Below are 22,686 nucleotides of genomic sequence, written 5' to 3' on the forward strand. Positions count from 1 at the left end.
CTATCTTACGTGACTGGGTCGGAGGAATCTGTTCGCATTTGTGTCCTTCATAAATTATTCGCATGATACTTTGTTTACTTTACACTACATAACCCGCTGGCCAGTATTAGGAGTCACTATGTTAGACTTGATTTATGTTTTGTTTTGTTTCGTTTTTGTTTGCCAGTTTTCGTCGATTTCTGTGTGCCGTGTTTCGTACCAGATTACACGTGTATGGTCAACTTGAATGACTTTGCGAGGGTTTTAAATGTATTCGACTTGAACTCTTTCAAGAGGAGAGTATCAAGGCACCTCCACCCGAAATTGACCTCTCTTCTGGTCACTCCTTATTTTTCTCTTTTATAGGAGCAGCGATTAGCGGGCTTTTCTTTCTACACTTTCTTTTTGTTGCCCTTGAGCTGCTTCCTTTACTGTAAAAATTCCTTTAATGTAAAAAAAAAAAAGTTAGTGAAGCTTTTAGCATATACGTATTTTAAATTTTATGGAAACTGTGGTCAATGAACTCTGTCTGTTTGCCTCTTTAGATGTTTGTCTCTGTACTAATGTGACTGTGTCCAGGAATCTTCTCGCGTTTGTATCCTTCATAAGTTAGGTACGTTGATAATTTACTTTGTTTATATGACACTACATAAGACCTGCGGACCAGTATTAGGAGTCACTTTCATACTATTTTCCAGTTGATGTCTGTGTAGCGTGACTGTTAAGGAATCTTGTCGCATTTGTGTCCTTCATAAATTAGGTACTTTTATATACTTTGTTTGACACTACATAAGACCAAAGGAACGGTATTAGGAGTTACTTTGTTACTATTTTCTTCTTGATGTCTCTGTAGCGTGGCTGTGTCCAGGAATCTCGCATTTACTTCCTTCATAAGTTACCTACTTTGATACTTTAGATACTTTGTTTGACACCACGTACGACCACCTGACCAGTATTAGGAGTCACTGTGATACTATTTTTCTCTTGATGTCTCTCTGGCGTGACTGTGTTGAGGAATCTGATCACACTTGTGTCCTTCATATATTAGGTACTCTGATACTTTAGATTATTTGTTTATTTGCCACGTCATAAGATTAGTAGAACAGTATTGGGAGTCACTTCGATACTATTTTGCACTTTGTCTCTGGCGTTGCTGAGGGTCCAGGACTATGATCGCATGTGTGTCCTTCATATATTAGGTAGTTTGATGCTTTATACACTTTCTTATTTGACACGACATAAGCGGAACAGTGTTAGGAGTCACTTTGATGCTTCTTAACTTGACACTATATATATATATATATATATATATATATATATATATATATATATATATATATATATATATATATATATATATATATATATATATATATATATATATATATTGTTTTACAACAAAGGAGGCAGCTCAAGGGCACAAAAAAGAAAACAATAATAAAAAATGCCGCTAATCGCTGCTCCCAAAAGAATCAGAAGAGGTGGCCAAAAGCAAGGTCAAATTCGGGAGGAGGTGTCCTGATACCTCCTCTTGAAAGAGTTCAAGTCATAGGCAGAAGGAAATACAGATGAAGGAAGATTGTTCCAGAGTTTACCAGCGTGAGGGATGAAAGAGTGAAGATGCTGGTTAACTCTTGCATAAGGGGTTTGGACAGTATAGGGATGAGCATGAGTAGAAAGTCGTGTGCAGCGGGGCCGGAGGGGGAGGCATGCAGTTAGCAAGTTCAGAAGAGCAGTCAGCGTGGAAATATGGATAGAAGATAGAAAGAGAGGCAACATCGCGGCGGAATTTAAGAGGTAGAAGACTATCAGTAGGAGGAGGAGAGCTGATGAGACGAAGAGCCTTAGCCTCCACTCTGTCCAGAAGAGCTGTGTGGGTGGAGCCCCCCCACACGTGAGATGCATACTCCATACGAGGGCGGACAAGGCCCCTGTATATGGACAGCATCTGAGCGGGGAAGAACTGGCGGAGACGATACAGAACGCCCAATCTCTAGGAAGCTGATTTGGCGGGAGAAGAGATGTGAAGTTTCTAGTTAAGATTTTGAGTTAAGGATAAACCGAGGATGTTTAGTGTAGAAGAAAGTGACAGCTGAGTGTTTTTTAAGAATAGGGAATAGGTGTTTGGAAGCTTGTGTCGAGGTGACAGGTTGAGATATTGAGTTTTTGAGGGATTAAAACACACCAAGTTCCTTTTGCACCAATCGCAAATTATAGCAAGATCAGAGGTTAAGCTTTCTGCAGCCTCCAGTCTGGAGTTGTGTACTTCCTGTTGTGATGGTCTTCTATTGAAAGAAGTTGAATAATGCAGAGTGGAGTCGTCGGCGTACGAGTGGACAGGACAGTTTGTTATGGAAAGAATATCAATGATGAATAACAGGAAGAGAGTGGGTGATAGGACAGAGCCCTGTGGAACGCAACTGTTGATAGGTTTAGGGGAAGAGCAGTGACCGTCTACCACCGCAGAGATAGAACGGCCGGAAAGGAAACGAGATAAAGGAACAGAGAGAGGGATAGAATCCGAAAGAGGGCAGTTTAGAAAGTAAAGACTGGTGCCAGACTGTATCGAAGGCTTTCGATATGTCTAGCGCAACAGAGAAAGTTTCACCGAAACAGCTAAGCGAGGATGACCAAGAGTCAGTTAAGAGAGTAAGAAGATCGCCAGTAGAACGCCCCTTGCGGAATCCATACTGGCGATCAGATAGAAGATTAGAAGTGGAAAGGTGCTTTTGAATCTTCCGGTTAAGGATTGATTCAAAAGCTTTAGATATACATGAAAGTAAAGCTATTGGGCGGTAGTTTGAGGGATTGGAGCGGTCACCCTTCTTAGGCACAGGCTGTACAAAGGCATACTTCCAGCAGGAAGGAGAGATAGATGTTGATAGGCAGAGACGAAAGAGTTTGACCAGGCAGGGTGTCAGCACAGAAGCACAGTTTTTAAGGACAATAGGAGGCACTCCATCAGGTCCATAAGCCTTCTGAGAGGTGAGGCCAGAGAGGGCATAGAAAACATCATTAGGAAGAATCTTAATAACAGGCATAAAGGAGTCAGAGGGGGGATGAGTAGGAGGAATATGTCCAGAATCGTCCAAGGTGGAGTCCTTACAGAAAGTTTGAGCGAAGAGTTCAGCCTTAGAGACAGATGAGACGGCAGTGCTGCCGTCAGGGTTAAGGAGAGGAGGGAAAGAGGAAGAAGTGAAATTGGAAGAGATATTTTTGGCTAGATGCCAGAAGTCACGGGAAGAATTAGAAGAAGCAAGGTGTTGACATTTTCTATTTATATAAGAAGTTTTGGTAAGTTGGAGAATAGATTTGGCACGATTCCGGGCTGAAATGTATAGATCAAAGTTAGTGGGAGTTCGAAGGCTCTGGAACCTTTTGTGAGCTGCCTCTCTATCTTTAATAGCACGAGAACAAGCGTAATTAAACCAAGGCTTTTTAGCATGAGGAGTAGAGAAAGTACGTGGAATGTATGCCTCCATTCCAGAGACAATCACCTCTGTGATGCGCAGAGCACACACGTAGGGGTCTCTCTCCTGGAAGCAGTAATCATTCCACGGGAAATCGGAAAAGTACATCCTCAGGTCGTCCCACCGAGCTGAAGCAAAATGCCAAAAGCATCGCCTCTTCGGTGGGTCCAGAGGATGTACAGGAGCGATAGGACAGGATACAGAAATAAGGTTATGATCGGAGGAGTCCAACGGAGAGAACAGTTTGACTTAGTAAGCAGAAGGATTAGAGGTAAGGAAGAGGTCTAGAATGTTGGGCCTGTCTCCAAGACGGTCGGGAATACGAGTAGGGTGCTGAACCAACTGCTCTAGGTCGTTGAGGAGAGCAAGGTTGTAGGCTTGTTCACCAGGCTGGTCAGTGAAAGAGGATGAAAGCCAAAGCAGGTGGTGAACATTGAAATCTCTCAAGATGGAGATTTCAGCGAAGGGAGAGTGGGTCAAGATGCGCTCCACCTTAGAATTCAAATAGTCGAATAGTTTTACATAGTTAGTAGAGTTAGGCGAGAGATAAACAGCACAGATGTATTTAGTAATAGAATGACAATGAAGTCTTAGCCAGATGGTGGAAAATTCAGAAGAGTCAAGGTCGTGGGCACGAGAGCAAGTGATGTCGTTGCGCACGTAGGCGCAACATCCAGCTTTGGATTGAAATACATGAGAAATCAGTGTGTGTGTGTGTGTGTGTGTGTGTGTGTGTGTGTGTGTGTGTGTGTGTGTGTGTGTGTGTGTGTGTGTGTGTGTGTGTGTGTGTGTGTGTGTACTAGACAATTAATCATTCAGTCATTCAGTCAGTTAGTCATTCAATCAACCAGTGTGTGTGTGTGTGTGTGTGTGTGTGTGTGTGTGTGTGTGTGTGTAACTATTCAATGGTTAAGTTATAATTTCGTTTAATGGAATAGTTTTATTATTTCTTTTATAGCTGTGTCCTGATGTTTTAACTGTTGTCTAACTTATCGAGGAATAATTGGTTCATGTTAATAAGGGTTTCATGCGCGTTTTAGTTTTGTTTTTAGTTTGAACTTGTGTTTCGCAAACTTTTATTTATCTTACTGATCTTTATTGCTTTGTCTTAACTTTGGCTTTGATTTCTTATTTTTCTGGCACTAAGTTTTTAATTTTTGGACTGCGGTTTTATTATGTGTGTTTCTGTATTTTGTTCGTGTTTAATTAATTTGAGTTGTATGCATATTGCTTGATTTTATGATTGTGTGTGACAAACTGTGGTCAATAAACTATCTATCTATCTATCCATCTATCTATCTGTGTGTGTGTGTGTGTGTGTGTGTGTGTGTGTGTGTGTGTGTGTGTGTGTGTGTGTGTGTGTGTGTGTGCGGGCATTCCTTCACCTCTATTCACACGCCAACCAATCGTTCATCACATCGACAGCCTTAATTTCTGTCCGCCATTCAAAGCCATCGCGATACCTGAGCCGCCCAGCCGTTACGCGGACACCTGTAGCCCGGCTCCCACGGGGTGCTGTTTACCAAGTCAACACTCGCCGGTCCTTTATCAATAGAACTGTGAAAAGTCAGGAACCCTCGCGATCCATCCCTTGCCCGGCCAGAGCGAGGCTGTGAACGGATTGGATGAATGTTCCTGCCCCTGAAAATATGCCTCTATACTACACTTTTTGTTGTTGGGTATTTGCACTGTGTATAGATACGTTTGTTTTCATAGCGTTGAACCAGACTGACAGACAGATAGTAAAAAGTTGGAAAGTATTAAGGAAAGATCATGTTAGGTGAGTTAATGATAGGATAGATTGGGTTAGGTCAGGTTAGTTTAGGTTAATTTAGGTTATGATAGTTTTAAGGCTAGATAGATTTTAAGTCATGTTAAGTAGGGTAGAGAGATTCGGTGGCTTCACTAATGTTCCTGCTCCTGAAAATACACGTCTGTACTTTGCCATGTGTTGCTAGGTATTGGCGGTGTTTACATATACGCGTGTTTCGGTTAAAAATAAAGATGAACGCAGAAATAAATAGACGGAGAAAAGACTAACGGATTATAGACAGACGGAGGGAAGACAAACGGAGAAAGAGAGCCGGAGAAAGACAGACGCTGAGAAGATAGAAATAGAAAAGACATGACGGAAGAAAGACAGACGGAGAAAAGATAAAAGAAGGAGAGATAGACGAAGTAAAGATAGACAGAGAAAACAAAAGTATCAAAAACTCCCGCAAGACGCCGTTGTCATAGATATAGAGACGGATAAAGATACCGGAAAGAAAAAAAAAAAAAAGGGATTGAATTAGTTAGAAGTTGGTGGTTAGGAGAAGCTGGTCGGCCGTGTGTTCTTCAGAAGGAAGGAGAACAAGGGGAAAGTATCAAAGACTCCCGCAAGACACCGCCCCCATAAAGAGAGACGGAGAGAGAGGCCGGAAAAAAAAGATCGAATTAGTTAGGAGATGATGGTTAGAAGCTTGTCGACCGTGTATTATCGAAGAGTGTTTACTTTTAGGACAAATGAGACAAAACAAAAACAAAAGTAGTATCAAAGACGCCCGCAAGACGCTATTCCCATAAAGATAGACGGAGAGAGGTCGGAAAAAGAGAATGATTGAATTAGTTAGAAGTCCGTGGTTAGGGAAAGCTTGTCGGCCGTGTGTTTACTTTCCTCGAGTGTTTACTTTTAAGGGCAAAGGAGACAGAACAAAGAGAAAGGAAAGTACCATAGACGCTCACATGACACTGCCCCGTAATTATAGATGGACGAAGAAAATAATAAGAAATAGACGGAGAGGAAACAGGCGGAGAGGCGGAAAGAAGACAGTGAAAGGTAGGAGAAAGGAAATTATCAAAGACCCCCGCAAGACTCTGTTCCCGTGAGACAGACGGAAAAAGAGCGATCGAGTTAGAAAATCCTTGTTGTTGGAAGCTGGTCGGCCGCGTACGAGGAGACAGAACAAGGGAAACACGTATCAGAGACGCCCGCAATACTCCGCCCCCATAAAGATAGACGGAGAAAGAGTGATCGAGTTAGAAGATCCTGGTGGTCAGGAGCTGGTCGCCCGCGTGCGAGGAGACAGAACAAGGGAAACAAGTATCAAAGACTCCCACAAGACGCCACTACCATAAAGAAAGGCGGAGAAAGAGTCCGGACAAAGAGCGATCGAGTTAGCTGAAGGAAGGAAGTAAACTGAGATCAGAGTACCGTGAATTATAGGAGAAAAGAAATTACCAAAGACTTCCACAAGACGCTGTTTTCATAAAGAGGCCGGAAAAAGATCGACTGAATTAATTAAAAGAAGGTGATTGTTAGAAGCAGGTCGGCCGTGTATTCTTCAGAAGGAAACAGAAAAAGGGAAAAGAAGTCAAAGACGAGACGTTTTGGCCCAAAGACTCCCACAAGACGCCGCCCCCATAATAATAGTCGGAGAAGGAGGCGGAAAAAGAGCGCTCGAGTTAGCTAAAGTGAAGGCTGCAAAGTAAGACCAGAGTACCGTGACGCGGAATCCTCAAGAAGTCCCGCTCTTTGATGTTACTTTCCCGGCTTCTGTAAAGACTCGCGCAATAAAGTGACAGAAAAATTACATCTCAGAGTGAGCGTCGACTTCTTTTGGCTGCAGATGAGGCAAAAAAGGAGAGGGAACGGGGAGGTTTCTGGTTTCTGGTTTCTGGTTTCGTTCATGGTGTAGAAGAAGGGTCAAACTACCACCAGGGTCATAAAAATACTGCTGGAAATGCCCCAAACTCCTACGAATGCCTTGTCAAATGTGTGTTCTTGGGTACCGGAAATGTTTAAGAATATGGCCAGACGCCTCCACCACTCACGTAAACGGTTTCCAAAGGCCGAAAAGAAGATTAATCGGGTTTTCATGAGTGGTTTTCCACGGTCATGGTACAAAAGAAGGGTCAAACTATCACCAGGGTCATAAAAGTACCCCAGGAAATGCCACACACACCTACGAAAGCCTTGTCAAATGTGAGTGCTTTGGGACCGGAATGTTTAAGAATATAACCCTCAGACTCTTCCACCTTACATGTCAACTATTTCCAAAGGCCGAAGAGGAGATTAATCGGGCTTTCATGAGTGCTTTTCCGCGGTCATGGTACAGAAGAAGGGTCAAACTACCACCAAGGTCATAAAAGTACTCCTGGAATGCCCCAAACTCCTACGAAAGCCTTGTCAAATATGTGTTCTTGGGGACTGAATTGTTTAAGAATATGACCTCACCTCACCTTCCTTCCCTTGCGTGTGTGGGGTGGCGCTTCCTCCTACTCCTCCTCCTCCTCCTCTTCCTCGTCTTCCTCCTCCTCCTCGCAAGACCGTGGAAGTTGCTAGGAGGATAGAGGAGGGCAGCAGTATTTTGGCGGAAGATTTCAAGGGATCGCTGAGGGAGGCTGTGCGGCTCTGAAGTTTATAGAAAAAACTCCTGAGCTCGAGACAGTGATGAGGGGCGGGAAGTGACAAGCAGCGAGTGGCGGGCAGGGCGGCGGCAGGGAGGGAGGCAGAGTCCTGAACTGTAGTGGTGTTGAAAGTCCGGCCCGGTGTTGGTCAGATTATAGTTAGGTTATGTTAGGTCAGATTGGGTTACGTCAGGTTAGATTGGGTTAGGTTAGTCTACGTTAGGTTTGCTTGGGGTTAGGTCATTTTAGTTTAGGTTACGACAGGTTGGGCTGGGTAAGATCAGGTTAGGTTAGGTCAAGTTTGGTTAGATTATAGTTAGGTTAGATTGGGTTAGGTAAGGTTAGGTTAGGTTAGATTAGGTTAGTTAAGGTTAGGATAAATTGGGTGACGTCAGGTTGGGTTAGCTGAAGTTAGGGTAAATTGGGTTAGGGTGGGTTAGGAGGAGGAGGAAGAACGCCTAGTGTTTTTTTTTGTTGCTGTTTTGTTTAATTGCCTTTGAGCTGTCTCCCTTTCTGTAAAAATAAAGGTTAAGCTAGGTTAGGATAAGTTAAAATAAGTTAGGACAAGTTAGCTTATATTAGCTAAGGTTAGGTTAGGTTAGCTGAGGTCAGGCTGGTTAGTTAAAGGTAGGGAGATTGGGTTAGGTCAGGTTAGGTTAAATTAGATGAGGTCAGGATCGGTTATGACAGGACTTTTTGCCGGGAAATATACTGAGAATAATTAAGGGAGCATCACGTGGTTATGTCAGGTTAAATTAGTTCAATAGGTCATTACTGATATTTTTTGGTGGGAAATACATCATAGAATAAAATGAGAATAAGTAGAATAGAATTACGTTGTTAGTCACCCGAGGCTCAGGGTTCGGGTTGGTGCCAATCTTGCATACTTTTCTGAAACATGTGGCCGGGAGAGAGAGAGAGAGAGAGAGAGAGAGAGAGAGAGAGAGAGAGAGAGAGAGAGAGAGAGAGAGAGAGAGAGAGAGTGTGTCTGGTGGAGGAGGAGGCACTCACCATAGGGGTCCGCCAATCCTCGCTGAGTTAGGTAATATAAAAGACATGATTCACGCCAACAAAACGGATATAGATGGAGGAGCAGGCACTCACTCTTGGGTTCTATTTATCCTTGCTGTAGCGTGGATTAACAACGACGCTTACTAATGCCCCGCCATATGTTTCCTGGGAGGCTGATGTTAGTGTGTGTGTGTGTGTGTGTGTGTGTGTGTGTGTGTGTGTGTGTGTGTGTGTGTGTGTGTGTGTGTGAGTGAGTGCGAGCTTGAGTGTGTGTGCTTCTGGGTTAATATATTGTTCCCAAGCGTCCATCCCGAGCGGTGATGGATGCGAGGCTGGAGCTGTTGATGGAGTTCCAGTAGGTCACTCATAAAGCAATGTGTGTGTGTGTGTGTGTGTGTGGACGGGATGATAGAGAGTGGACCAGCGCTGGCTTATACTAGATTTATGGACAGAATGGGAGAGTTTCCGTGTTAATAATATTTCAGTGTGAAATAAAAGTAAAAAATATGTAGATGTATAGATGGAGATGGAATAGAGTGGATGAGTGTAATTTATAGACGGAATGAGATTGTTTCTGGGTGTAGAGTTCAATGTGGAAAAAAAAAGGTAAGAATATGATGGTTGTGCATTACTGGAGTACTAAGACAGAGTAGGATAGTTTGCGTGATTATAAGTGGAAAACAGTTAAAAATATACAGGTGAAGAAGAAATAGGCTGATCAAATCATGCGTTACTATTCTATTTACAAGCAGAATAGGATAGTGTGTGTAATTATTGGAAGAATGGGATAGTGTCTGTAATTGTAAGTGGATAAAGAGGTAAAATTGCTGAAGATGAAATACTGAGCGAGTTCTACCTGACGAGACTTTACAGACAGAATGCTATTGTGTCCGTGTGTTGAGGTATTTGTGGAAGAAAAGTAAGAATATGAAAGTAAAGTGAGACAGAGGAGCGGATCTTCACATCAGTACAATTCATAGACGTGATGGAATAGGTTGTATATTTATGAGAATGAAATAATGGACGAAATTTGCATGATTATTAGAACTTACAAACGGAGTGGGAGAGTACCAAGACTGACCTCTCCACCCGAAGCTGACCTCTCCTCTGAGCTCTCGTACATTGTTTTAGCGGACTTTTTTGTTGCTGTTATTGTTTTTCTTTTTACCTTGAGCTGCCTCCTTGCTGTATAGAAATAGAGATTGCGTATTTATAAGTAGAAAATAGATAAAATACGTAGATAGATGTTGAAATAGAGTAGACGAGTTGGCATTACTAGAATTAAAGGACAAAATATGATAGTGTATGTAATTATAAACAAAAAAAAAGTGAAATATATTGATGGAGACGGTATAGAGAGGATGAATTCTGCGGTATATCAGAGTAAACAAGTTAGCATTACTAGAATTTAAAGAAAGAATAGGATAGTGTATGTGATTGTAAACGAAAAAAAGTCGAAATACATAGGTGGAGATGATATAGAGAGGGTCATTTTTGCATTACATTAGAGTAGAGAGGTTAGCATTACTAGAATTTAAAGACAAAATATAGTAGTTTGTCATTGTAAGTGAAAAAAAAATATAGAGATGGAGAAGGAAGAGAGAGTATGAATTTTGCGTTACTATAATTTAAAGAAAGAATAGGATAGCTTATGTCATTGTAAGTGAAAAGAAAGTTGAAATACATGGATGGAGATGTTACAGAAAAGATGAATTATTCTGCGTTAGTATAATTTTTAAAGGACCAACAGAATATGAAGTTTCCTCCATTCGTTCATTTTTCAGTTTTCACAGCAGGAGTAAAAGCTAAATACCACGATAAGGTTGCATAAAGCAGTATATAAATGAGTATAGAGTTCGTATGTGTCATAGAGGAGATCAACTCTTCGTTACTAGACTATATACAGACAAACAATATATTTTCCTCCCTTCGCTCGTTGTTTGTTGTTTTCGCCAAACGGTACACGCCATAATAAGCCTCGTGGAATTACTGCTGTTCGATGCTTGCTAAACTTTTTTCGCTTTACGTCCTTCCTTCCTTCCGCTTGTTCAGTGTTGTGTGTGTGTGGAATAGGAACGGCGGAATGTGCGTGGCTGGATTGATAGATAGATAAATAGACTGGTAGGTAGATAGACAGATAGAAAGGTAGATAGATAGACACATAGATAGAACGATAGGTAGATAGACAGGCAGTTAGATAGATAGATAGGTAGGTAAAAAGATAGGTAGATAGATGGAGAGATAGATAAATAGGTAGATAGAAACACAGATACATAGATATAAAGACAGATAAATAAACAGACATATAGATAGACAGATAGATAGATATATAGGTAGACAAAGATAGATAGATAGATAGATAGATAGATAGGTAAACAGATAGATAAATAGATAGATTGATTGATTGACTCACAGATAGATAGATCGATAGACACATTGACATATAAATATATAGATGTCTAATGACCCGACCATACATTTGGCATTCGGTTCACAGACACTGATCATCAAAAGAAATACAAGACAAAGAAAGAACAAAAAGAAGAAAATAGAAAAATTAACAAAAAGAAAAAAAAGGGAAGAGAAGAGAAAGACAAAAGGAAAATATGAAAAGAGAAACGAAAAGATGAGAAAAGTTGATGTGAGAAAAGGTGCAGAAAAATATAATAAAAAGATTATACAGGTAAACATATGAAAACAGCAGGACACTAGAAAAACAGCGACTGAAGGAAGGGAAGTGGTTGTTAACCCCTTGGAAGCAGACCGCTGTCACGGGCAAAATTGAACCTCGGGCAAAATTGAGCCCGGGCATCCACATGCCTCTGTTATCTTAGCTCCAGCTCGTGTATGTGGGGCTATTTTCTACTGATATGGCGTCTAGAGCTAGCATGATCATCATTCTTTATTATGATGACAAAGACCATGTCAAAATTTGCCTCATTAAATAAGAAATTACATAAAGTTCGGCAGTTTTTCCTCGTCGCCAAGCCATCCTCCAGCAGCTCCGACACCCATGATCGCACATTCATTTTTCTCAGAAAATAGGATACCAATCACATTTACATCAACATATTTCCACAGGTGAATATTTAGGCCATGTTCACACCAAGTTGCGACACCTGAGATTCATTAATAATGACAGGGGAAGGAAAAATATAGACCCCTATCACTGGCAAAATTGAGCCTCGGGCAGAATTGAGCCGGGGCATCTATATGCCTCGGATTTCTTCGCTATTATATGTTGTAAGATCATTCTGTTGACATGTATGGGTAAATTAACGCTTTCTGTATCTATATTTTGAAGGAAAACGCAAGATTCGCCCAAGTAAATCAGAAATTACATAAAGTTCGGCAGCTTTTCCTCGTCGCCAAGCCATCCTCCAGAGCAGCGCTCCGACACCCATGATCGCACATTCATTTTTCACAAAATATAGGATACCAATCACATTTGCATCGACATATTTCCACAGGTGAATACTTAGGCCATGTTCACACCAAGTTGTGACACCTGAGATTCATTAATAATGACAGGAGAAGGAAAAATGTAGGGCCTTCCTTGTCTCTAATTTAGCGACGTCGATGAAACCGTACACGGCCTGAGATGGAACCAAGACCTGTTTGTAACAACTACATCAACACAAACTGCTCCCACTACTGCTGCAAGCCTGCATCTCCTTGCCATTTCAACGTAATGGAACAAAATAACCCCGGTCAAAGGTAAGTCTTTGAATCTTTTTTTGCCTTTTTCCCCTCTTTCAGGTCAGCTTAGGTTAAGGGCGAGGTTAAGTTATGGGCTATGTTAGGATATGTTAGGATTAGGTTAGGATAGGATACTTAATATGGGGGTCAAAAAGCCCTGGCTAGGAGGTTATAATGTTGGTTTTGGGAAATTTACATAGGTTTGTTGGAAATTCTTGCCAAATCTCGCCTATTGAGGCCTCCCCCACCATAAACTTTGCTTTTCCGACAAGTCCTCAGGTTTGTTGGGGCTAGGGAGGGATGACAGTGCAAAGAGTTGGAGCAGTAGTTGTATAGATATACCATTTTGAACCCAAAATATATGCGTAAAAATTCCAAGCAATGATGATAGCGATTTTTTAAAAGATGGCGTTGGCTACCGACCAAGACGGCATTAGATATTGATCAAGATGGGGTTAGGGTATTGACCAAGGTGGCATTAGGTTTGTTCAAGTACCTAGGTTAGATTTACGATGGGTTAGCTTTGGTTAGGTCTAATTATACGAGCATGCGAACAAAAATTGTTTTTTTTGTGTGTGAACATAATTATACTGTACTATAAGTTCACCTGTCTCAGATTTTCAGATGAAACTTCACTTTTTTGGTAGATCTTTATGTGCTTTGAATGAATCTAGTATATAACCATTTTCATTGCAAATCAACCTTTTTTAATACCCTTCCCCCACATAACTGAAGGATTTCCAATGAAAATAAGCAGATTCATACAAAAAACACCAAAATCTACCAGAAAAATGTGTTTTCATCTCCAAGCATGTGGTAAAGTTGCAGTTTCGGGCAATATTCCCTAACCTAATCTAACTTAATACATTGGTTGGTACTTATTGGCACTGGATCAGTACCTAACGCCACTTTGGCCATTACTATCATCACTTTTTTGAGTACTTATCGCCATCGGGTCTGCACGTTTAGATTTGAATCCCTTCCTCTACCCCCTTTACTCCCCTTCTTCCCCCGCAGACCATCATGGTGCAGGTTAATGTGGATGGACTCTGGAGGAAATAATAAATTATATAAAAATTAATATCTCAGGAATTAACATTCTGACAGTAAGATATACACCGTTGTGTTGTATGTGACCCAAGTTCTTCATTAAGAACAACAATGTTTTTTGCAATGAGATAGGTGAACTTATCAATTTTCTGTGTTTTGATTGCTTTGTTAATTGATTTTGTCACAAATGTGTAGTTTCTGAGGAGGAAAGGGATGATAAAAACTGAATTATGACAGAAACAATTAGGAGATTCATTTAAAACACATCTAAATCTACCAGAAGAATGTACATTTATCTGCCATTAGGAGACAGGTCCTAATCTTAATACTGTATTTATAAACCGTTTATTCAAATGGATTTTTTTTTTCACTGGAAAACAATAAAAGTGAGTGTCATTTTTTTTAATTTTCAAGTTGACATTTTTATATTATTCCTGAAAAAGAAACTATCTTCATAAGGAAAAACATCATGAAATATACAGGAAAAAATTGTCTGTGCCTCAATATATCTAAATGACACCTAACCCAACCTGGTCAGACCCTAATGCCACTTGGTCAGTACTAATGCTCCTTGTCAGAACCTAACGCCACCTGGTCAGTATGACTTTTGCACCACCCTATCTTTCGACCTATCTCTTTGTCATAGGGATATAGATGCTATCCATAGGGTAGCTTTCTCATGGGGACTGCATTATAACACCGATAAGAGTGTAGTACTAATGTCAGACTTGTCTCTGGAACCAGTACATAGACTCTTGGGTATTCTGGTTGATAACAGTCTAAAATTCCACTCTCACCTCAAAATCACAGTCAGTAAAGCAGCAGGACTGGCTAACAATTTGTTGAGGTCCACTTTTTGCACAAATAATGAGTTCATAATATCCCTTTCTTAAATCCTTTGTTAGAGTTAGGGTCCCCTTACCAGATGGACCTAACTGATTGACAGTCTCTCAGAGCTAAACTATTCTGATTGCACAAGAACTCTGAAGTCTTCACTCAATATGTAGTGGGCTACTTAGATCAGATTTAATTCACTGTTGGAGGATATTCCATGGTGAATCGACAGTTGCCCCACTTGACCTTTTCCTCCCTGCTACCAGTACCATGAATGTCACCAGAGGTCACACATTGAACTTTCATAAACCCCATACTAATGTTGAATATAGATGATATTTTTTTAGCATAAAATTCATTGATCATTAGAATTCCTTAGTTACCTGATGAGGTTGTGGGTGCTGATTCTAGCTGCCTCTTTTATATACTGCCAAATTTCCTTTATGAACCATTTGACTGGTGAGTTAAGGGTAGCCAACCAGGTGAGTAAACCAAACACCCCCTGGTCAGAAATTGACAAAATTAAAATACATCGGATACGTATTATCATAGCTGGGCGTTATCGCGATAAGTTATCGCGATACTTTATCGCTGATAACAAAATCGGATTATCGACCATCCGCTACTTATTTAAATATATATCGGTATCCTCGTTACTTTTGTAACCAAACTAGCGATAATCTACTTTTTTTCCGCCTCTCAGGAAATTTTTTTTGTCTCCTTACTGCGCATGCGTGGCCCGGTGTTGTATGAAAAAACTTCGCGGTATGAAATATCTTCGGTGATGAGATTTCATACTTAGGTCATAAAAATTAAAACACTAGGTTATTTTTTTTATGCTACTCAAAAATCAATATATCATAGAGAAAAATCATTTAACTTTGCCCCCAAAATGATTATTCACTGCCTCAAATTTGATATTCCATATTCGTTTGTGACCATGCCATGATACTGAAGGCACCCGGTGTTGTGTTATTTGGTGTCCCATCGTCAAAAGCTGGCGCTTTTGTGTACAAACACTGGTCTCTCGTGAACTGCATGCTCAGACCATTAAGTGTAGCCCTGTACAGTCTCACAATGCTTTTTTAACACATTAAGAGTTGCTGGAAAGCTGAATCAAACATACAGTACCACCATCCTCGCTGTTTCTAGAACGACGTACACTCTGTACATATAAATACAACTCGTACAGAGTGTCGTCCTAGAAATAGCGAGGATGGTGGTAGTTGTACTATATGTCTGATTCAGCCTTCCAACAACTCTTAATTACGGTTTAAAATCTTTGTGAGACTGTACAGGTCTACGCTTGCTGGTCTGAGCATGCACCGTTCAAGAGAGACCAGTGTTTGTAAACAATTTTTGACGGTGGGGACGCCAAATAACACAACACCGGTTCAGGCATTTCTAGTATTAACGTCCATATGTACGAGTCAACGTGTGGTTTTAAGGTTTTGTAAGTTTCCTAAAATACAGATAATGAAAATTTGAATTCATCAATGTAGTTCTATCTGAAATATCAATATAGTATCGTTTTCGCCTATCGGACTTATCGCTAGCTAGTATCGGAATTGTGGATTTATATCGGGTATCGGTTATCGGTTATCGCCTATATTTGTGTGTCTAGTTAACGAATATCGGTTATCGCCGTTAAGGTTTTTCATTATCAGTTAACGGTTATCGGGAATAAGGTTTTCTGTTATCGTGCCCAGCTATGCGTATTATAGTGCCCAGAAATTTGAGAGCCCACATCTCCACTATGATAGTCAATTAAATTGTTTTTCATAAGGGGACTATTGGTTTTGAATTACCACCCAAGCTAGGTCAGACAGAAGAATTTTGGTAGACCTATAATGTTTTAGACTCCCAACATATTGTTACCTGATGGCTGCAACAATATTCTTATTAAGAATGTATGTTCATTTTCAGTGAGCAAGAGTTTGTGCGTTTGCACACTGTGAAGCAGTGGCTGAGGGAAGAGCCAAATATGTTGCCACGCAAAAAGAAGAACCTGAAGAGATTAAAAGAAATATGCTCTCCTTATGAAGTTAAATTTGATAAATTACCGATGAATAGCTGAATAATTTTATTCCACAGGAACATCATACGAGTGTGTGTGTGTGTGTGTGTGTGTGTGTGTGTGTGTGTGTGTGTGTGTGTGTGTATATATATATATATATATATATATATATATATATATATATATATATATATATATATATATATATATATATATATATATATATATATATATATATATATATATATATATATATATTCCATTCTTATAAATGAAATATGTAGCTAGTACTTAAGATAACATTTCTTTTCCCGACTTATCAGTGAAGCTATATATTATCTCCAGATGTTTATTAAAATATATTTTGTTTGTCTATTATAACTAAAGGCAAATGTGCGACATTATTAAGGCTAACTTGATCATATTGCATGATTTTTATATTTTTTTCCAATCCTACCAGGGTGAAAATTGTCATCGAATAATGTAAGTGGGTAACACAATATCAGTGTTTCAGAATACTGCAAAAAATATGCATGTGAGTTATTTTACTATGCTTTGGTGTTGGTGCTTATGATACTTTTGCTTTATTTTTAACAGGATTGTGTTTTGCTTATGATTGCTACAGAATGATGATATGTACATATACTTTTGCTTTATTTTTAACAGGATTGTGTTTTGCTTATGATTGCTACAGAATGATGATATGTACATATACTTTTGCTTTATTTTTAACAGGATTGTGTTTTGCTTATGATTGCTACAGAGTGCTGATAATTATTTATACTTTTGCTTTATTTTTAACAGGGTTGTGTTTTGCTTATGATTGCTACAGAGTGCTGATAATTATTTATACTTTATATATATATATATCTATATATATATAGATAGATATATATATATATATATATATATATATATATATATATATATATATATATATATACATATATATATATATATATATATATATATATATATATATATATATATATATATATATATATATATATATATATATATATATATATATATATATATATATATATATATATATATATATATATATATATATATATATATATATATATATATATATATATATATATATATATATATATATATATATATATATATATATATATATATATATATATATATATATATATATATATATATATATATATATATATATATATATAGGGCCTTGTCCGCCCTCGTATGAAGTATGCATCTCATGTGTGGGGGGGCTCCACTCACACAGCTCTTCTGGACAGAGTGGAGGCTAAGGCTCTTCGTCTCATCAGCTCTCCTCCCCATACTGATAGTCTTCTACTTCTTAAATTCCGCCGCAATGTTGCCTCTCTTTCTATCTTCTATCGATATTTCCACGCTGATTGCTCTTCTGAACTTGCTAACTGCATGCCTCCCCCCCTCCCGCGGCCCCGCTGCACTCGACTTTCTACTCATGCTCATCCCTATACTGTCCAAACCCCTTATGCAAGAGTTAACCAGCATCTTCACTCTTTCATCCCTCACGCTGGTAAACTTTGGAACAATCTTCCTTCATCTGTATTTCCTCCTGCCTACGACTTGAACTCTTTCAAGAGGAGGGTATCAGGACACCTCTCCTCCCGAAACTGACCTATCTTTCGGCCACCTCTTTGGATTCTTTTTAGGAGCAGCGAGTAGCGGGCTTTTTTTTTTTTTTTATTAATGCTTACTTTTTTTGTGCCCTTACTTTTTTTGTGCCCTTGAACTGTCTCCTTTGCTGTAAAAAAAAATAATAATAAATAAGTATATATATATATATATATATATATATATATATATATATATATATATATATATATATATATATATATATATATATATATATATTGTTAAAGATAATGCCATAATGACTGTAACGGTGTACCGGGGGGGCGTTTAAAGGGCGTTGATTAAGACTTCAGCTTCCTTAAGGCGAATATATTCTTAGCCTATATGTACAAGGAGCGTCGGAACGAGAGCGACTGCCGTTGTGTGTCAGTCGGACTCTCGTGAAGGAGTGACGAGTTACAGGTTAGAAAATAATTGTTACAATTGGTCACGTACGTCAAGGTGACTTTCAAGCTTGATGAAATGCTTTGTATACAAACTGAGACGGTAAACACTGACGGACGACATTCCTATGAGGTGGCGTGATCTATCTGTCGTGGGTTTTTTCCATTGACAATTGTATGCCTAATTCGTGGTGATAATAATAAATAATAATAATAATAATAATAATAATACATTGATATCCTACTATAACACTGCTCTACCAGTGATCGCGACCTCGTGATATACAAAAATCTAACTAGCAGTCTAGTTACCATTAACATACATAGTGGGAGTTTGTTAAGCAGACTGCCTATGATACAATTACAATAAAACATTGGCTATGTAAGAACATTTGTGCAGTAATAATATAAATAGTGAGAGGTAAAACACAACGTGTGTGACATGAAACATAAGAACTCTCTCAAAAGATAAATATATGGACACATGTATAAAAAGCTATCAACTGGCATAGTTACAGACAATGAAACGTTCATCTAGCTCCTAAAAAAAAAAAAAAATACAGTAGTGAAACATACAGTAGTGAAACATAGTACACTGTTAAGTATGGGAGCAGGGGAATGCCAGGTTTCTGTCATTTGACGTGCTTGAGAAAAGGAAACACTACCTTGCCAGTGGCCTCCCTGCATCCAGTCGCCGTGTCTGTACAACCAAATAATCGTGCAGGACAGAGTTCCTCCTAATAAGGTAGCACATGACGACGAGACTGACGAACATCAGAAACATTGGTACAAAAAATCCAGGGTACAGGTAGGGGAGATGCAAATAATCAGGCAGCATTTCCTCCAGGGTTTCCGCAAACTCTGTTTTGTCTGCGAAAGACAATGAATTAAGGGAATTAGTCACATAAGAGATGCTGGAGAAGTGAATGTTATCGAGAGACCGTAGAGGAAACACTCGATGGGAAATATTGGCCGTGAAAACCAGACGGATCCGGGATGCAAAAGCACCAGGTGAAGACAGCCTTCGAGTTGTATTTTTACTTATTTCATATTTCAGAGAAGAACCGCTGTTCTGCCCTTCCCTTGACCTTCAAACCAAGCGGGAAATTGGTTGACCTCGTCTCAGAGTTAGAAGTCAAGGTTCAAGAACACCCTCACCATCAACCCCTCGCAACAGCCGCAGCATTGCAGGCACAAAGTAAGGCATCTCTCACCTGTAGTTTTTGCAAACAATCAGGACATTCTGAACATTTTTGCTTCGCGAAACGCAGGGAATCAACACACTCAAGACAGGGCTCTGATAGGAGATCAGGAGGTTACAGGGCGGCATCATTCATCACACAGGAACCCTAGGCCAAACCATCAGCGGAAGGCTGCCTTTTGCCATGTCCACGGGAATTGTTTTCATGATTCTGACAGTTGTTATGCAATACAAAAGGCCAAGGAGGAACAGAAGAACAAGTCCTCGGCAGACAGTAAACCACACTCCTCTTCTCAGAATAAAAAGGCATGACTGCGTGACAGCCCCAAGGTGTACATCCAAGTGTCACATAAGGACGATATTAATTGGGAGCAACTAGACTCCGTTATTGCTGCTTTGGGACGGACAATCATAATTGCCCTCCCTTGCAAGGTGGGTAAAATTTCACTCACCTTAGCGGTTGACACAGGTGCGACATTCAATGTAATCTCAGACGCCGCTTACAGGCCACTGACACGACAGGCGGGTGGGGAAAATTGGCCGCTCCAAGAGAACGACCTGAATGTGGTAGGCGTGACGGACACCACTTTGGGAATCCTTGGGCGAGTACCACTAACAGTCAGCTTACATGAAAAAGTATGTCCCTTTCGAGATTTCTTTTAAGTCTCTAGCAGGTTTGCCTTACCTGTGGATGGGATCTTAGGATTAAACGCCATGAAAGACCTGCACATAACCATAAACCCTGAAAGTAACGTGATCGTGTATCAAGGACGACGCATACAGGGGATGGTAAATCCATCGCCTATGTCACCTGTAATCCCGCCCTCAGAGGGGGAAAATGACCAACCTACCACAGACTTAGGGACTGCCACCGCCCAAGTGTCACCTCTTACGGTCAAACCACACGAAAACATTACAGACCTGTGGCGGACAGTAACGGCAGTCGTAGAAGGTCCTCAAATAGTTCCGGATCGTGCTGCAAAACTTGTTAAAATCCGGTTACCTAACGCCCCTCCAACGGGCAGTGATGTGTGTATAGACGGAGCTCCTCACATACACCGCGTGACGGTGGAGGTGACTCTCGCGACAGTCAAGGAGGGAGGTATTGCAGAGGCATTGGTAATAAACACGTCTGGATCCCCTGTATCCTTAAGACACGGTGTTAGGTTAGGCCAGTGTCTAGTGTATGGGAGAAATGTCGCCCCGGAACCAGCTGAATACCCTTCAGCCCAAGTCTCAGGCATAACCTCGGCGTGTCAGGCTTCTCACGAACAAGACACAGCTAATTTAGAGGCATTCCTAAAAGTTGCACACTATTTCGAAATTAAGCAAACCTTAGTCCAGCTACTGGAACATTATAGGGGGGCGCTTGCTCTACATGGCGAGCCGCTTAGAGTTACGCAGTGTGCTGTACACCACATTAAGTTAAAACCCAATACAAATCCTGTATATATCAATGCGTACAAGCTCCCCCACAGCCAGAGGGAGGTTGTGCAGCAACTTAGCTCTGAACTGTTAAAACAAAGTGTCATCAAAGAATCGAATTCCCCGTGGAATTCACCCTTGTTTCTGGTTCCAAATAAAGACGGTTCCTATCGTCCTGTGATTGATTTCCGGCGTGTGAACAACGCGACCGTGGATGATCATTTTCCGCTTCCCGTTCTTAGAGATCTTCTGATGTGTCTCGGTAGAGGAAATAAAGTCTTTACGAGTCTTGATCTGGTCAGTGGCTACTGGCAACTGCCCATGGCCCCCGAGTCGCGTGAATTAACGGCTTTCAGCACGCCTCATGGCCACTATGAGTGGACGAGGATGCCGTTCGGGCTCAAAGGAGCTCCCTTGACCTTCCAAAGGACAATGGACAGTATTTTTGGTGACTTGCTGGGCAACTCTGTCTATGTGTATTTAGACGACATCATCATAGCAAGTAAAGACGAGCATGCACACATGGAAACACAAAAAGCAGTCCTACACAGACTTCAAGAGGTCGGATTAAAACTCAAAATCACCAAATGTGAGTTATTAAAGCCTCGAATCAAGTTCTTGGGGCATGTCGTGGACGAATTCGGCATCCACACAGTGGACGACAAAATAAAAGCTATTGCCGAGTTCCATCACCCAACGTCTGCGGACAAGGTACAGTCTTTCTTGGGAGTCGCATGTTATTACAGGCCTTTCATAAAGGACTTCGCAGCACGCACGAGTCACCTAACCCATCTATTAAAGAAAGACGTACCATTTCAGTGGCTCCCAGCTCAACAAACGAGCTTTGAGGATTTAAAAAAAGCGCTTACACAGGCTCCGGTCCTTGTCTTTCCGGATTTCAAGGACCCCTTTCAGCTTTGTACCGACGCTTCGGCTAGTGGACTAGGAGCCGCTCTTATGCAAACAGATAAGTCCGGCAAAAAGCAGGTAATAGCGTTCGCCAGTCGTGTTCTAACAGTTCCGGAAAAGAACTATTATGTTACCCACCTAGAGGCTCTTGCCATTGTGTGGGCTCTGAAGCATTTTCGAGACATAGTGATGGGGTACAAAATTGTGGTGTATACGGATCAAACGGCCATAACTGATCTTTTCAGGGGAAAAAAAAACTACACGGTCGTCTGGCAAGATGGTTCTTAACGATCCTAGCATACAATCCGGAGATAAAATATATCACCGGGAAAACAAATGTGGTCGCAGATGCCTTTTCTCGAAATATTCCGATAGGCGCGATCACCACCCCAGAGGTCATCCACAACTTCACTTCACCTGAGCTACACACTGCTCAGCGAGACCACCCTGTGTGGAAGAGGTTAATTTATGCCCTAGAGTCGGGAGACGAAACAAACCTTCCTGAATTGCCAGTTCCCTTTTCACAATTCTTCCTATCAGAGGACAACCTCCTTTGTAGGTCATGGCCAACCAAACCTGTACCTATAGAACAACTGGTCATCCCAGACAAATACGTCCCCGTAACGCTTAAGCTGGTCTATGACACACCCAGGAAGAGAC

This window comes from Eriocheir sinensis, chromosome 6, assembly GCF_024679095.1.
Source record: "Eriocheir sinensis breed Jianghai 21 chromosome 6, ASM2467909v1, whole genome shotgun sequence".
Classification (NCBI taxonomy): Eukaryota; Metazoa; Arthropoda; class Malacostraca; order Decapoda; family Varunidae; genus Eriocheir; species Eriocheir sinensis.